The sequence below is a fragment of the Lepisosteus platostomus genome, chromosome 20 (assembly GCF_059453375.1).
Source record: "Lepisosteus platostomus isolate fLepPlt1 chromosome 20, fLepPlt1.hap1, whole genome shotgun sequence".
Classification (NCBI taxonomy): domain Eukaryota; kingdom Metazoa; phylum Chordata; class Actinopteri; order Semionotiformes; family Lepisosteidae; genus Lepisosteus; species Lepisosteus platostomus.
Window position 1 is genome coordinate 612,076 of NC_142630.1, and position 16,089 is coordinate 628,164.

The 16,089-nt window shown below is 36.7% G+C and overlaps 1 protein-coding gene across 3 annotated transcripts in view; it reads right to left on the reverse strand.

Annotated features, from left to right (window-relative positions):
• Window positions 1-16,089, reverse strand: part of wwox (WW domain containing oxidoreductase) — a 379,609-nt gene that overhangs the window by 209,882 nt on the left and 153,638 nt on the right. The window lies entirely within an intron of this gene.

The following is a 16,089-nucleotide window of genomic DNA, read 5'->3' on the forward strand; positions in this document are numbered from 1 at the left end:
GGGTATTCAGCCTGAGAAAACATTTTCACAGAAACATGAAGAATAAAATAAGTCTGGACACAAAAGAAAACATCCAACAAAGTCATTTTTTTCTAAACCTGACCTCCACATTCTGAACTTAGTGGTGATTCTTTAGAGGTAAAATATATATGTAGTCCTTTCCTTTTTAACTAAAGTACAAAGGCTTTCATTTCCTTCTCATTTCTTTGAAGCCATCAAACCTCAATAGTCACCAAAACCCAAGTCGTCAAGTACAGTATATAAAATGGAAGCCTAGTGTCCTGTGGGCAGATTTTCTTCCCCGCACTGATCTTATGTGTTGCCTGTACTTTTTGCAATAATACATTCTGGCATTAAGCCTTTCTTTTACAAACAGGTGTCCACAATGGCTGATCACTACTGCAAATTACAGATACACTGTAGCTGGCAGTCAAAAAGAGACTAACTCAGCAGAGAATGAAGGTGGCACCACAGAAATACTGTATGTATTCACCTTAGAAAACAACAGAAAAAATAAATGATACAAATATCTGTTATTGGTAGAATTAGTAATATTAACACTATACTAAAATACACTAATTAACACTATACTGTAATACCATAAGGCATTGCCCCTCTTAAATGGTGATACTTTGACTCTAAAGGAAAGAAAAATTAACTTTGCAGATTGGAACTGTGATGAATGAGGAGTCATGCAATGAGACTCCATACAATCTAAGGAGTTCCAAAGATCACCAACCTCTCTTTTGCCAAAGACTCAAAGATGAACTTAAAGGGCACTAACCTATGGATACAGGGAAAAGTCAACAGAGGTTTTTTCATTACTTTTTTCTGCCTCTTTCTTAATGCTGTCTTGTTGGAACAAGTGATCATTTTGTACTGAGTAAGAGGGTATAGAAGTAAAGTTCACTTTTGACAAACAATACCAGATAACATCCACTCTGTGCACCCAGTCTACTTCTATTTGACCTACTCGAATTGCTGCAACTGCGACCCTCACCAGGAAAAGCGGAGTGAAAATGGATGCATGGATTATTACTAATTCCCAAACAACTTCATCTTGCTATCACTGCATTTGTGCAATTTCCTTTTTAATGACAGATTTTACCACTGGATAAATACATATCTCTAAAGTGTAGTCTAAAATTGTGCTTTCCTTCCCAAACTTGAGATTCTGTGGCCTGAAGCAGTTCTGAATACATGCGTTATGGCAGGAGCCAGAGGATCAAAATTTATGTTAGAACAAGAGCATGATCGACATGTACCAGAAAACAGACTTAAACACCTGCGATGGCTATTGTGACCACTCTACTCTCAGAATCATTTTGAACTTCAAGCCTCCAGCTCACAGCCCCCCACCTTCTCCCCATTCCACATTCACCTGTCTTCAGCTGCTGTGAAGACTGAGTGCAGGAAGAGAGAACTCCACCTTGATCTGAGCATTGGCTGTGGTTAATAATTCAGTTGGCCTGTGCTAAACAGAGGAAGAGAAGCTTTTAGTGCCTGTGGTTCAAAGTGCAAAAAGGTGGAGAATAAGAAAATAAAGGAAATAAATCACTTTCTCTGTAACAAGGAGCTCAAATACAGCTACATGAAATCTTTCTTCAGTGAAGTGTTTTTTACACAAAACATCATTAGGTAAAATAAAAAAGTTTGATGGGTTAACTGTACCTGAAGATTAACCAGTGAAAAGACAATTTTCTAGAGTTTACCTCTTAATAGAATCACAGAAGTCAAATCCTAATTAATTGTGATTGATGCCTTAATACTTAAGTTATAATGGGTAAAATTATTATTATTAGAAGTAGCTTTGCTTTACAGCAAGAAGAAAAAAGTTAAGAAAGGTACAGTACAGTAGGTACTGAGGTGTCAAGCCATGAAAAGCCTTATGCTGTAAGTGAGCATGAGGACTTTGAAAACACCACGCGACCTGGTCAGGATTCTGGCTGCTGAATTCTGGACATACTGAAGTTTGTTCAGTTTGGATTTAAATACCCCAGTGAGTAGGACATTGCAGTAATCATTTCTGTATATGAATCAAGGATTTTTACACTTGAGGACAGGTTTGCAGTCCTATGTTCATATCTATATGTCTAAAAAGGATTCCATGAACCCTTCCAGTTTATAAAAGAAAGCTGAAGATTTCAACTTTTGTCATTCTTCTTTTAAAGCTGGGTGAAATTCTGTGAGTTTGGAGTTCACATAAAACTAAACTAGTTTGGCACAAGGGCTTAAAAAGCACACCTCATTTTAAAATGTACTGTATGATTATTCTATATATTTTATAATTGAAAGCTTTCTGATGCAGGATCAAGTGGGTCACAGTATCTGCTTACTGTTAGTGTTAAATCCCTACAAAATGCCCTGACTTCCTGCACAAGTCAGGGTGTTCTATAAATAGAAAGATTGCAGCCACTCTAAGCCAATAGGTTTCTTTTTGCCTATGTAACATTATCTGTAACATACACATACTATACCCTGGCTCCCAACTGCATTTAATAAAATTAAAACCACCGTCATTAGAGTACACACCTTGTTAAAGTACACAAAATCCCCACGCCCCAAGGACAGATGAAGGGCTCAAAGAATAATGTAGGCAAGATAAAGGGTTAGCAGTTAGCTTCATTTGTATTGCACTAATGCTCCATGTGCAAAGAAAAATACAGCATTTGTAAATTATACACTACACTATGTGAAGAGCATCTTTAAAATAAAGGTCTCAAAAAACGTACATAACAATATGTATGTATTCTTTTACCGGGATATTACAACATCCTGGGGACAAATCTGAGGCAGGTTAGGGATTTGCCCAAGGTTACTACACAGGGAGGGAGTTAGAGACTAAGCAGAAAGTGAGTTCAAATTCATCCTTACTAACTGTTCTCTCCTCCATCCACCACATCATTTGTAAATGATAAAAAAGGTTTTCTGTGAATACTGCAAGTGAAATACCACACTCCACCCACATGTAATAATCTGTCAAAACATTTTCTGTTTAGGAAACTTCTTATAATTTGACAAGAATAAACAGACAGGAAAGCATTTAAGGGTGCTTTAAAAAAACTGTCCATATGTAATACTCATCTCCAAAGCAGCCAAAATGGGAAAAAAAAGGATTTTGTAGTATTGGCACTCTGAAGCTCATGCATGAATTCACACATATACGCTTAGAATGAAAAACAACATTTTGCCAGGCAAAAATATTATTAGCTCATTTATCAATAAATCACAGTGCAACTTTTTAGGCAAATTCACAAGTAAACTCTAAAATAGATCAAATAAAAAGGGAAATTGAATAAAAAAAGATACAAACCTGAATGAATATGCAAGAAAATAAAGTTAAATGCACTACTAGACAAAACTGTGATATAGAAAAATGCCTTTTATAATTAGCAACTGGAAAGCTCCATCCCCATTCCCAGTTGTCTCTTTCTAATTTAAAAAAAAATTAAAATTATTAGCGAAGATGAAATATGGTCATTACCACTCCTTACTCACAGGTATGACTGACAGCAATTATAAATTTTGCCTTTAAGAGAAGGCTTACTGTACCATTCACAATGTCCTCATTAATATTTCATGCCCCCTTAAGTACCTCCAGGACAGGTCTCTATCCAGCGTATCCGACCTGAGAGACTAATTTAGCTGTCAGCGAGCTAACCCATAAAAGGCCACTGATTGAAAATCCTAATAGATCACAACAGTGGGAAAGGAACAAAGCGCGGGATGTGATTGAAGTGAAATATGATATGCGGATGCAAGTGTCGGCCGCAACGTACACACTGTGACAGAAGCAGAGCCAGGCAGTGTATGAAGCACTGCAGTATGAGCAGAGAGGCCTGTCGCTGGCACACACCCGGGAGAGGAGAGGTCAGATCTCGGTGAAGGGTGAAATCCAAACCAGCCTGACAAAAGCAGAACGCTAATTATAATCAGGCTCTGGCCTCCACTGGACTCCTAGAACTGGAACTCTGTTACCTGAAGTAATTACTTGGCTATTCCTGTTCTCCTGCCCACTTGAGTTCTGTGTACATTTAATGCATCAGCACATCTGATGAGCACAGTCAACATCAAAACTCAAAACTACTGGTATACCATTGTGATGGAGAGCATTAAATGCACTGTTCAACATAATATTTCATCCAAATATTATTAGAAGGAATGTTGTTCTTTTTCATTATATTAATGTAAAGAAACTTATAATTTAAATGTACACTTGGAATGCCTCCAAAAGGCTATTGTAGCTGAGGTGCTTAATAAGCAGATATTGACAGTAGCAGCTCACAGTCTCTACCATAATAGCTAATGTTACTATTGCAAAGGTCTTCAATTTAAGATTAGTCATATACTGTACAAACAATGTACTGTATCTTAGCTTTTTTGAAGTAAACATTTTTTAATCTTTAATCCATTCTAGTTTTTATTTCTATTTTACTGTAGCTGATTTCAATTGTTGCATTATGGCAGGAGCCAAATTGTTTGCTCTAGCTTTTTTTTTTTACCTGTAGCTTTTTTTTGTAAAAGTCCTGTGGATAACAAACTAGCAGCAAAGTTTGTTTAAAAATGTTCCCCAGGGGTGTTTTTGTCAATTGAAAAAAATATGTAAAATTAATTTTTTTTAAGTACTGCAAAGCTTTATCTATATTTGTCCTGAACAGTATACTGTACCTGGTGGTTCACCAGATGCTTCACACACGCAGTCGCAGTCAAACTTTGTAAGTCGAAAGTCCACTGCTGGGGCCTGCCTCCCCTGCCAACTCATTCCATGCTGCTGTGTTTATGTGACACAAAGGACTACGTCTGGCTGCAAAACTGAATCGCCACTCTGTCTGTTCAAGACGCTTTGCTGGAAAATGTGTGCTGTTGCATAACTAAGAAAAATCAACACACTGAGATGCAACAGAAAGTCCCGATCAGGCAGTGCAGACATGGCCCTGCTCCAGGGAACTGACACTGGCAAACTTTAGAAAGACACAATAAAACAGTTTTGGTTAGAATGGGAAAACAAGTATTCACCACCACAGACAGAGAACCTTTTTCAGCAGCTGTCACAAAAAGAAACTCAACTGTTTTTGGAGCAGCCACTGGAAGTTAGACAGCTTAAAAAATGAATAATACCCTGAAATACAGGAATCAGTCTGGCCTGACAAAAGGCAGCAATATTGTATAAACAAATAGCCCCAGCAAGTACTGTATACACACAAGTATCCTGAGACTCAGGAACACTACCAAGGAAGATGATTTTTATTTTGCGCAGGGAGACGCATCCTTGAAAATTATATATTCATGGTGTGAAAGAGTGAAAATAAATCAATAGTTTCTCTAATTATCCATTATTGATGGTCTGTTAAATGGTGGCTAAATGTGAATAAAAAGTCAACTCAATTTACTCTATTTGCAGCAGAAATGTATTTTTCCAAGAACAGAATTAAGGATATAACAACATTACATCATCAGGTTATTAAACTATAATACAGAAATTAATAAGACTATATTATTATCTAGACATTATTATTTGTAATAGAGCTCTATACTGTAATGGGAGAGTTACTGAAATATTGTAAAACTATGAGTACAAGGCCAGTAAATTCATCTTATGAGGTACTGATGTCTTTGCATGGCTACTGTCAAGTGAAAACTCCTGTCCTCTAGAGAAGCAGTTTGGTATCTAGCTCAGCACACACACTCTGCACTAACAATTTTCTGATTCCTTGTTTCGGCATATATACTATATATAATTATATATACAATAAACAAAAGTGCATTATCTTAACTTGACATACATTTAAAAACTAAAACTAAAAAACTAACTAAAAAATACCTTTGGTTAAGTAACATTTCTGTCGAAGAATGTACTGCTTCACTCAAAAGTGAGAAAAAGTATAAATTCATATGATGTAATTTTACAATACAGAATTTATGGTATGTGTTTACTTAACTATGTTATATAAATAATCTAATTTTGGATTTTGAATCGAAAATTACATGAACATGTAGTTTCAATAATTGCACTAAAAATTAAACACAGAATGTACATTCTTAAAACTGGTACTTTTTGTGTTTCAGATATTATGACATACAATGAATTAAGACAAAAAAACATTAGGAATACCCACCCACACACCTTTAGAGTCAGAATGTAGTATGTACAATTGCGTTGAATGCATTAATACATAAAAAAATATTCTGTAGTGTGCTTTTCACACCACCAGCTTGTCTGGAGGCTATCGACACATCGGTACAGTGTAGGGATTTCACTTCCCACACTGCTCATTCACGATTTGTAGTTTTTCTCAAGAAGTATCTCACGGGAAAGAACACACATAAACATTATTATTGAACAGGTACGGTATACATAATACAGTATGCATAATATGCATGTTGTGTATATACCCAGATGGACAAGGAGTTTAATATTATAAATTCCATGAAATTATACACTTTAATTAACATAGCACAACACCTATTGTCTTGGTTATCTTTCTCTTTGCATTGTCCAATTGAAACCTCCAGACACTGTTTTGCCTCGATGGCAGTCATTTGGAACAGGTGCACAAAGTGGATTGGATTCTGCTCCAAATTCCTCCTCAGATGGAACAGTGTCAGGAATCCTGGACCTCAGCTGGCCCTCTTGTCTGTGGTAAAAGTTGTCTGACACAAACCCTGTTTACTTGCTCTCAATTCCTACAGTCCACCCTTTCCCGTCTCCTCGACTGTTCCTGAAGTACACTGAATCATTCAGCTCTCAGCATCTGCTAATCACTCTTTTTTGAGCTGCCACTGTCGTGTTAGCTCATGCACTCATCTATTTAACAACATTTCACATGGTTACTGTCCTGTTGTACAGTGAGAGGTGGTGAGGTACTGCAACAGGAACAGGGAAAACTTGTCTTTGATGTCTGCATGAGCCATAGCTTGTTTCTTCATGCATGATTTATCATTCGTAAACCTTGCAGTTAGTCCATTTTGTTGCTGGATCCCCCGGAGCACTTGTTGAGTGACGAATTCCATTATGCTTCATGAGCTGTGGAAATTTGGTGGGTGCAGTTATACTATCCCCCCAGTAATACACATCCTTATTCATTCATTTGACAGTTCAAGCTTGCTACTGAAGTATCAAGGCCTCTTCCACTGACTCTGGCCATTCTTCCCTCTCTTCAGAACGTTGAGCATCTGAAAGCATCTTTTTTGGCTTTCATTGTAGTAAAAGGCAGAGGTCTATTCTTATATAACATAGGATGTTCAGACTAAAACTATTGTTTTTCTGCCTTAAAGTGTGCCTAATTTGTCAATAAACACAGAGAAGATCTATAATCCCATAATTGTCTTTGGTGTGCCTCCACCAATCTGTTTCCAGTCTAAGGGTTATTTTTGCAGCCAGTTGTGAAGCTGAGTTGAATTAGATGATGACTCTTACTGCCAAAATGATGGCAGTGCCTGCCCTTGATCTTGATCTTTGATTTCACTTTGTGTGCAGCTCCCGATGTCAAAGCTATTGAATATCCATACTCAATATAATTTCACAAACTCTTTCAAGCGTGGTCATATAGCACTACATTTAAGGTTGCGCCAAACTAACAATTCACAAACACTGTTTAAATTATGATATATACTGAGTTTTGACTTCATTCTACTTTTGATTACAGCACTAGAAACAAAAAACACTCAGTGATAAGCTGTGACATAAAATGATTTCTGAGAATAGTCTTATTTTCTGGTTTCTGTCACAATGTCACATTTCTCAATAACCCATAGGTAAAGGGACGCACACAAATCAGACTTAATGAATCCTTCCAATCCAAGATATTTTTGTTTTCCTTGTCTGGCCTATAGAACTGCCTGAAAGGTCCAGAATATCCCATATGAACTCATAGGGCCTCAGAATACTGACGAAAGAGGCCCCCAATTACTTATTGAGAACCATAAAACAACAATGAAAATTGGATTACTAGGATGCCACGATTGGTAAAGGCCAGGGAGAAGTTTGGCCAGGACGCCAGAGTACCACCCCTCCTGTCTTCGAGAAGGGCACTGGGATTTCTAATGACCACAGAGAGTCAGGAGCTCAGTTTTCCAGTATGTCTCATCCAAAGGATGGCGCCTTTTTACAGTATAGTGCCCCTCTACTGGGGCATTAAGACCCACACAGACCGCAGGGTGAGCGCCCCCCTGCTGGGCCCACTAACACTAACAATAATGTAATAAAGGTAAGCAAAATTTACAATAAACTTTTTTTTAGCAACTGACTGTTTGTCAGTCCAAACTAAGACATTGTGGTGTGTCTTTGCCTCACTTTGCCAATTACAAATGCAGAAGCAGACTGCCCTTTCTCCAAAGTGAAGAAATGAGGTGAAAACAGAATGAGCATGTGTACCTTTAAGTCCACTGAAATGCAACCTGAAAATAAATGTGGACTTTACTAACATAACTTAAGACTTTGCCACACTCATGGAAAACCATATAGGATTGCTAAGAAGAGCATTTTTCTCTGTGATTTCCACATCAATTGAGTCAATATTTTACACATTTACAAAACAACCAAAATAAAGTGTGATTAAATTAACCAAATATGGAAATACAGCAAGGGGGCAGTAGATGGAGACAAGATGGAGGTTGTTGTCGTAACCACATTCCACAGAGAGCAATGCTGAACAACCTGCCATTCCCAGTCTCCTGATCAACTGGTGGAAGACAACTGGTTGAGTAATAATTAAAAACCAGGAAGCACAAACGTCCAGTGGTTGTCAACCTTTTCTAAGGAGAGAGCAGAGCTTCAGTTATGCATTGCACTAGACAGAAGGGAGCAAGGAAGCAAATGACCAATGAGTGCACGGAGTGCAAGGTTTTTTTTGGAAAAGAGTTTCGGATAATTTTGAGCTCATGGAATGGGTGATTGTTTTGGATGCTGGGAAGAAGAAAAGGTGCAGTTAGATCCATGAAAGAACTAGGTTTTTATTTTTCTTGATTTATGTTGATTCTCCCTCACCGCAAAATAAAGAACACTATGTTTTTACCTTACAGCTGTGTTTGTGTGTTTTTACCATACCCATCTATTAAAAATCACATCTAAGCACCCTGGGTGTGCCACAATACAAACCACAAAGTAATATTAATCACAGCCCAGACTGCTTTGTTTTTTTTTAAGTCATTCCACAGGGTTGCACCTACAATATGGTAGTGCACACGGCCTAAAAACAGGCTAAACCAGACCTGCTGTCCAGTTTCTCTTCTTGACTGCCCAGACTATCTTCAATGCTAATGTTGACCTACTGTAGGTGGTGACAGAGATGCAACTTAACAGCTTTTAATTAACTTTGGCTATGCACAATATACATAAAAATAGTGGTTTTCTTTTTCTATTTTTGCATCTTGAAGTTTACTATGGTTCAGATTATCCTTATAATGTCCTTTTTGATTACCAAATACAATAAAATTAAAGTACTGTTTACTATATTTTCTATCTATTGCAATTTTTATTTACATGTTTCCTTTACAAGATGTGTATCTATCCACCTTCTTTACAGTCGTTCTAAAAAACACATTCTTAGATTATGCAAAAGACAATGCAAACAATAAGATATATTAACACAACTGCCAGTCATGCACAACTGCAGAAACCCAAAAGAGAGCTAAGTGTGTCTCTCTTTCAGCAGGTGTTGGCCTGGGCATTATCAAAGCTCCCTTGACAACCCCTCCTACACTGCCCCTCCTGAGCTAACAGCAGGGGCAGTGCATCCGCTCCATTACTTATTAGTGTAGCTAAAGAACACCATTTCCTCCCCATGGCTGATAAAATATTAATCAAAACAGAGGAACAGAGCGATTCTCCCACAGTGGATGTCTTCTAATGGTAATACATGGGGACTGGGGAGAGGGAGGTGGAGGGCGCCTAATAGCTTCTGAAAGAAGGTAGATGAGGGGTGTGCGTGAGGGAAAACCTGTCACATAGGCAAGAGAGTCTTCCTTCATCAGGAGACTGAAATCAAAGTCAACCCACCCCAGCCCCTAAACACACACTCTCCCTGCCAGAGTGATTAAAAACTTGGGTTTTCACAGTGAGGGCGTCCAGCCACAGTGCTACCTTACAGAACTGCAGCAAGTGAGGACACTACTAATTTTCATCATCTACATTTGAGGAATGGTTTATATCTCACTGTTAATTTACGGTTCAGTTTAAGCAATTTAAAAAAACAAAAAACAAAAGAAGGGGAGGTTAATTAAAAATAGTATCAGTTCTAGTTTGGTTTTACAGACAGAAACAAAATTATACAGCTGTCTTCTGAAATCAGACACATGGATTTAAATTTCTTCTACATATTCAAAATTTCATAAATTTCCAATATATTTGGTAAATAAGTAAAGTAGGTCAGCTCTCTGCAATGGTGTGTGAAATTAAATGCTTTAGCATTTAGAAGACATTTGATACTTACTTACAAACATTATGAAAAGCAAAACCGTACAAGTGTCAATCTTGACCCACAAGTAACAATGGAATGAAGAGGGAGACAAGCAGAGGTGTAAACTACTTGTTATACTGTTATCCAATGCATTTTCCCTGCAGTGTGAACTCATGGGAAGCTAAACAAAAGCATACTTGGTGTTAATATATTTGTGAAGTGATTAAGCAAAAAAGAAGCAGGAACTAATTATGTACAAGGCATGTGAACCATGAAAACAATGCTTATGAAATACAATTGTTTAAAGATAGCACAAATGGGGACAATGCCAGAGACACTGGATTCTAAAGTATTGAAGGAATTACTGCAAACCACGTACTGATAGTCAATCTACAATATTATATGAGTATTAATATAACTCCACATCTTGAGTAAAATTTGAAATGCATGTCAGTAATTTTGAGGCAATATCCATGATTACAAGCTCTTTTGCAAGGTTTGTATTTCCAGAAGCAGTCTTGTGATAAACCCTCATATTCTCTTATTTTACTGCACACAATTTTTAAAAGCTCTGACTGATCTATTTAACTGTAGTATGTCGTAATTATGAAAGCACTGAGTTTATTGTGAAAGAAATAAGTGTGAATAAGTTAAGACAGGAGACAGGAGATTGCAGTATTTTGCAAACCAAACACACACTTGTGACCTCTGACTACAGGGCTATGTCAATAATTGGAGGCTACAGATACTTTACCTTATGCAAATACCTTAAACGTGAAAACAATATTTATGAAATAGTACTGTGAATGCATAAAAATGATAATAAAATTACCCCATAAAACATGGAGTCTTGCAAAATGCTGGATTAACTTAATCTGAAAGTTTCCTACACTATAATGAAAAGTAAGACAGAGCCAATTTAGGCGGACAAGAATGATATTCTTTATGATTAATGTCATTGGCCATCACAATGGTGTCAGACAAAAGTCTCAACAAGAAATTTATAGCTACATATAGTGCAATTTGAGTAAAAGTGAAGTAAACATTTCTTACCAATCCAGTTGACATTAACCCTTATCCTGTGGTTACAAATTGTAAAAGACTGTTTTATAAGACTTTTATGAGAAATCTATATAGCGAATCTGTACAGTACATGTCCATCTTATTCAACCCTATCCCTGTACACAGTAAATTCAAGCCAGAATGTATTATGTTGCTGTGCTTGTGGCCATAAAGACTGTAAGAAAGACCTGAGCATACGTACTGTACTGTATATTCACTAGGTTGGCAACATAACCCCTCAAGGGCATTCATACAGTAGATCTTCACAGAGTCCCCTGGAGGAGCTGGGTTTGTTACACATCCATATTTAAATTGAGAAGAACATGATGAGGCTGGGTATAATTGTACAAGATAATTGCATTCTGTCCAATAAAAAAGAGAAAAAAAAACAATGTAAAAATCTTTTTTGCAACGTGTGGAAAAACTGGTTACTGTTCATCAAACTGAGATCCATGGAGAGCCAAACTGACCTTGTATGTGTTTTCTTTGAAAATTTATAAGTGTTTAATACAGGAATATAACAAGACCCAAAAGGAAAGAAAGAGGGTGATTGCAAGACTCCAAAAGCAGCCAAAAATACACGCGTGGGCTGTCATTAGAAATTATATCACAAAATCACAGGACGTAAAAGAAAAAAAAAGGAATGGACCGTATTCTTCAGAAAAGTTAAAGGATGTAATAAAAAGAACATTCATGCTATGATGCTTCACCCATTGTGTTACTTTGCTTAATGTAAACCAATGAACCTGACTAACCTTGTAAGCTCAATCGATGCTTATTTAAAATATCATTGATTAACAGTTCTGATTATTGATTATGTCATGTTGCTCAAACAAGCCTGATGCAACTGATAAGAGGTTACCTTAGAAAATGGTGCACGATACACACAGGACGTTTTGTGTCAAGCACACGTCTGGACACATTCAATGAATGCCACAGAGAATATGCAAACGAGATAGCACCATCTTTCCTTGCCTTTCTGAGTGGTCTTAAAAAATAGCACAAAGCTTCCCCTTGCACATCCATAAATACATAAATATATATTACGAGTTTCTGAAAATAATACAAAATTGTGGCATTTCCCAGTTCAATGTTAACTACAGGACATGTACAGGTGTGCCAAGAAACAGTTGACAGTAATATTCAATTATTGTATGCAAAATTTCTCCAACCTGCACACAATTGCTTCTATTTAAAAAGGGGAACACCATTCCATGTTGACATACCATGATGTTCCCCTGTCTGTGACTTCAAACTTAAATTAACACCCCATCTGCTTTCTGAAAGTGCCTGCAGTAGACTCTGAATTCTGTCATAATGAATATGCACTATCTCCCATTTTCATCGATGGCTGTTTCTACTAGTTTAATCTTATTTTAATCTGTTCCCATTGTAATTTGAAATTGTTTTGTGTTTTATGTTAGATTGAAGCTTGCAGTACCCACTAAAACATCTTTTGTTAAGATCTTTAAATGAATACTGTAATTCCTCTGAAGGCACTGTCATAGACAGAGAGAGAAAGGAAGAAAGGAAGGAAAAGAAAAGTACCCACTGCTTAAACTTGAACAAGGACAATGAAATTAGTGGCCCTGCACTGTACAGAGACTCACTGACATTTCACACAATTTGGATCACCTCCAAAACGGCAGAGTGGTTAATCAGGAAAAAAGCCACAGAAAAAAAAGATAGTAGTTTTACTGTTTAATCACTAGTACACAGACCAATGTGAAGAATGCAACACATTTGCCTGATTCCAAACTTAAAAGAGAACCTGAAAGGATATATTCTGTTACATGGCATTAACATCACAATTTAGTTGGTATTATTAAAAATGGAAAAAGTCCATCTAAACCATCAAATTGTTTAATGTCTTGGGAGCATGGTTATCAGTTATTACACTACATTCCGAATTTAATGTTATGTTCTAATGAAAGACAAATAAGAGAAACATATGGACTGGGCATAGTAAACAAGTAACGATAAGTACTGTATAAGATGAGTAAATAAATATCTTCACAAAAAATCTATTTCAATCAAAATCAAAAGGCTAGAAACAGATAAGATATTCCATACTTTAACCTCCCAAATACTTTATCGATATGTACTGTATTTCCAGTCAGCTGTGCCTACCGAAGCTCAAAGCAGAGTTATTTTCTTCCTCTTCCTGCTGTGTTCAAAAGTACACAGGTCTTTGTCACAGTTTTTGTCCTCACCTCTCCAGATGGCTAATACGAAGGTTGAGTCTAAATTTACTTAGGAAAAGTCATCTTCAGAACTCTTCTCTTGTCTTCAGCAAATGCAGAATAGATCCTCTACAATTAGTATTGATTTATAACCTATAACAAATCCTCTTACAAATTAGATTGATACAATGTCTTTTAATAGCCTTAAATAGGCTGTTAATTGACTTCTATTTTCATCAGACATTCTCACAGAAAACAGTAAACATATAATGTGATGTTATATTAATAATTGTTCAGTTACAGGGTATAAAGTTGAATATAAATATAAAATGATTTGGATGGTCTGGGTGTTTACATCATTGGGCTTCACAAGACGCAAGTTCTTTCATAGTATTCATGGCACTGAGATCTCATAAGAGACATATATTGTGTTACCTCAGTCAAGGTCAGTGGACACTGCTGTGATTATCATATAACTAACTTCGGTTCTTACAAGTAATCAAAGTGTTAAAACATTCACAGTATCATCTTCTTAACAACGACAGAGATACAATCTATATTGTCACATGGCACAGCTAATGAATGTACAATTCATGAAACTGTGAAAAATTTACATTTTTTTATAAACCTCAGGAATTATCTTGAAATATTGAAATATTAACTGTGGTTAATTTCTGGCTTTGCAAATTAAAATGATGGGAGAAAGAAACTGTGAGATTATTCTTATTCATTTTTAGATTATTCTTCCCTTCTCACATCATTTTTCTTTATAAATCTTAAGAAAAATATTTTTTGCAAAAATCAGTAAAATCCACATTTTGTAAATCATTCTTTTTTGTTTCTTAAAGACACTCAGACACTTACGTCATTCTTAAATGGCCTGATTGTGGTTGCCATCTACTACGATGTACAATATTCTATAAGCAAAAAAGTAGTATTAGCGTTTTTGTAAGCAGGGGTCACACACTTCCTTCCATAACAGATGGACCCCTCCCCCTCCCCCAGCAAGTATCAGTTTCAGTTCAATGGGAAAAGGAACATGTTTCACAAGAAAACAGGGCATGTGCTAAAACTAACAGCATTACCCATAAGAACAGTAAGCACAGTCTGCTCAATTAAAGCAGGATCTAAGCAGTTTATATACATGTGTATATAAGAGTGTATATACACAAAGAGAGACAGGCAGATTGCCTCTACTAGACACACAGATACTGTACATAAATATATGAATCAGTTCCTGCCATTTAATTGCACTAAGGCTGACAGAATCCTTTACACAGACTTTTAATTCTACCTTCTGTATTTATAAAGTCAGAGTTGGCAGTTAACTTAAATGCTAACTTTGACTGCATGTACACAAAAGGAGGAATCGGAAATCTATTTACAGCGTTCCACTGCTTCAGTATTGTGAAAGAGCAGTAGCTAATTAATACTCAATCCCATAATACATATGTATCAGGAACATTATAAATGAATAGGAGCCAACTCAGGTGAAAAGGTAACTTGTGATCTTGGCAGACTGGTAAGACAGAGGTCAACGCAAGAGCTAGCCCCTGCCATTCCAAGCCTATTTAGAATAACACTATAATGACAGTGTGCATTCAAGAAAAAGAAAAAACAAAATATATTAGAAGTCTGGTGTTTATTATTCAGTGTGCAGCCACACCATCTCACTCTTGACAGACCCTCTTGACAAAAGCCATCCAGCATCAGGCAGGAGTATCGAGTCCAGCTGAGGACAAATTTCAAGATGAACCTGAAATCAATTTGCCATCAAATTTTCATGCCTGTCCTGCGCTCTCTGTGGCATTTTAATTACAGCCACCCTGGGCCAGGGGTGCTAAAGATATTGACACTTAGCTCCGTACAATAAACTTTATTGGCAAGCCGTGTCTGATTGCAGTACTAAACTAGAATAACAAGGAATATGTGGAGGTATATTATCCACACAGTGAAGAGATCAGTGCTGTAAACCTTAGAATCCTAACAATACTCCAATAATGATGTTTTCCAACACCAGCAAACTGAGAGGCATTTTGTAGAACAAAGAGTTTTAGGGGTGAACTAGTTTTATTACAACACAGAACCTACCTGTATATTTTAAACAGGTCTAAACGCAAAGTGCTAGTGAACTTTTTTCATTTACTGTAAATACAAAACAAATCATCTGTGCTATTCCTACTGTAGCTGTCATTTCACCAAGATACTGTAGAAATACTGCCAATGGCAGGAATTGAAAGACATGAAAAATCATGGTCAACACAGTGCATTCACAAGGAAATTGCAGAAAATGAAAAGAAAATATACATTATGGTGTAGATATGCAGATATATGGACAGACAGACAGATTGATTTTCTGTCATTAGTGATCTATGGAGAATCATCTGTCAATTTTCAGTTATACTGCTAATGTCTATTGGCAGCCATTAAAATTCATACTTCTCTGA